The following is a 2,662-nucleotide window of genomic DNA, read 5'->3' on the forward strand; positions in this document are numbered from 1 at the left end:
TCCCAGAGTGGATACAGCTAATGAGAATTCAGGCCCGTTTCTGTCCTGCAGTTGGGCAGAGGAGAGGGATGGTGAGAGAAACCCACGGCCACTTCGCCCTGGCTGCTCTAACCGCTCCAAGCCGGCGCCACAAGCGGGGGAGACGGGTTCTGGCCATTTCCCGACCAGCAGGTCAGAGTTTTCAAGCTCTGCCTGAGTCCCGAGAAATACCCTCAGGGCATGCTGGGCTGAGCCAAAGGACACTAGCTGGGACAAAGTCGGGGTGGGGGCATTCAGGACCTTTGCTTCAGAGTCAGGCCAGGTGGGGGTCTGCCCGGGTGGGAGTCTGTGGAATGCAGGGAGGGTGAGCTGGAGCCAGAACGAGAGGACCCAGTTTTGTGTGAGCAGCTAGGGTCGTGCAAAGGAAAGGAGAACCCCGCCGGGGGCGGCGCCTCCCTCCTGGGGTGGATCCCCCCCAGCCCCCAAGCCGGTGGACCGGCAGATCTGCTATCCCGGATCCGGAGGCTCGCTTTTCTCTACCACCCGCGGGGCCAGGGCGCAAGGGTCCGGTGCAGTTGGCACTTGGGCGAGTCCCTCGGAGCCCCAGGAGCCAATGGCTCTGTTGAAATGACCCTGTAGCTTCGTCCCCTTTGCCTGGGGCGCTTCCTTCGTCTTGAGAACAAAGTCTCCTAGCATTTTTATTTTATTTTACTTTGTTTCCACATGTCTTCGTAGTTGGAACATAAATGGGACGTGGGGGTAGGTGGCAGCGGGCGGGACATGTCCACACTGGGTTTCCGGGGCGCGGGGCGCCCTAGGGGAACGGCCAGACGCGAATCCACGTCCACCCAGGCCGAACTCCAGGGCGTGTGCGCAGAGTTTGATGGAACTGGCTTTGGAATTTCCCTTTTCTTCCAGAAAGCTTTTCTCTTTTTTTCCTCCCCCTGTCCCCCCATCTTTTTCCTGTCCCTCCTCCCCAACCCGCTTTTTTCTTTTCTGTTGTTTTTAGGAGATAGAGATGCTTTCGCTTCTATCCTCAAACTTTTCTGAAAGCTGTTTTCTATTGAGGAGTTGGCAAGATGCATTCGGGACGTTAAAGCGTCCACAGCCTCACAGGACATGTGGAGATGTTGAGAGTCTGCTCTCCGGGACTTGCTGGTGTTCTCTCTCCTTGTCTGTGGGAAGCGATTGTAAAGGGTCAGACAAGCTTCCTATGCGTAGGCCCAGGCCAGGCACGGGGCAGACCCTCTCCTCCCGCCTGCGGCCTCCTGTGCAGAAACGTAGATGCAAGATTTCACCGAGTGTACCTGCCCTGCGCTCGGAGCAACACCTTTAATTAGCAAAAAACGTGTAGTAGAAACAGTCCTTGCCTAGGCTGAAACATTTAAAACAACACAAATACTAGGTGTTTCCTGTCTCTGTCTTTAACACATGGGAAGAAGGCAGAGAGGGGAGGGGGTTCAGGAGATACCCTAAGTATCTCCGAAAGAAGTTTGGGGATGGGGGGTAGAAATGCCACCACTGTGCTCGTCACCAGGAAAACGCTCTGTTTCACAAAAAGATCTCGCTTCCCCAAGCCAGGAACTCTTAGAAAATATAAGGCCTCCAAGATTGGGAAAAATTGCCAATGAGTGAACTCCTTGTCTTTTTCGGATGTGCGTTATTTGGAAGCCATTCCACTACACTGGGACTAAAATTGGGGCTTCCCTTGACAAGGGTGGGGTCTTTCACTCTCTTCCAGGAATAAGGGTCCCTGTGTGACCATCCAGAGTCCAGTCTGGCGCTCTGCTCCCGACTCTTGGTCCCGCAGAGTTTTCTGCTGGGCCGGGGGTGGGGTTGGAGCGTGGAGACCAAGCACAGCCCTGACTCGGGGTCTGGATGGAAGCCTGGGGCTTCCCACCCCCTCCCCTGGGGAGGACCCTCAGGCCTGGAAAGGTCCAGGCCCAACGTGACCCCCAGGGAGTGCTTGGAGAGCCTGGAGGAGTGTTTCGGGATGGGCGAAGGGTGACAGCTGGGGTTTTCTGCCCGGTCCCTGGGGACCCGGCCTCCCCGCCAGAGCTGGAGAAGCCGAGAGATGGGGCGGAGGGGGAAAGTGACCAGGCCGCCGAGGAGACCGGAAAGCTGCTCCTCGCCCCAAGACCAGCGCTTGCTCGCTCTCTCTCTCCACCTTCGACCACCTCCCCCTCCACCGTCCCCCCAGCACTCCGAGCTACTTCATCTGTCAGCGCGGGTCCCCAGACCCGGCTGGAGCGGAAGGGACGCACGGCGGATTGGCGGAGGAGAGGGCTCGGGGCTCGGGGCTCGGGGCTCGGTCCCAGCAAGGGTCGTCAAGTCCGGGGCCTCCACGCGCCCGCCCGACTCCGCGTGTCCCCCCGGCGGCCCCTCCAGCCGGCTGCACGCGCGATGCCTGAGCGTGGGGGGCTCTTTGTAATTCTGCCTGATAGCTCCGCGCCTCGGCCTCGACGACAGGGCCCCGGTGACAAAGACCTGTTTGTTAAGTTGAGAGGGCGGCTTCTTCAGGGGTGGCAGCGGCCCCCAAGTTCCCCAGCGCTGCCACACCCGGGGCAGATGAGCCCAGGACCGCGCGGACAGGCGGCGGCTGCCAGCGCTGCGCTCCCGGGAGAGAGGGGCCGGGGCGGGAGGCTGGGACGCAGAAGGACGGGGGAGGGGGAGGGGAGAGGGG

Source organism: Galeopterus variegatus, unplaced genomic scaffold, assembly GCF_000696425.1.
Source record: "Galeopterus variegatus unplaced genomic scaffold, G_variegatus-3.0.2 Scaffold2234, whole genome shotgun sequence".
Lineage (NCBI taxonomy): Eukaryota > Metazoa > Chordata > Mammalia > Dermoptera > Cynocephalidae > Galeopterus > Galeopterus variegatus.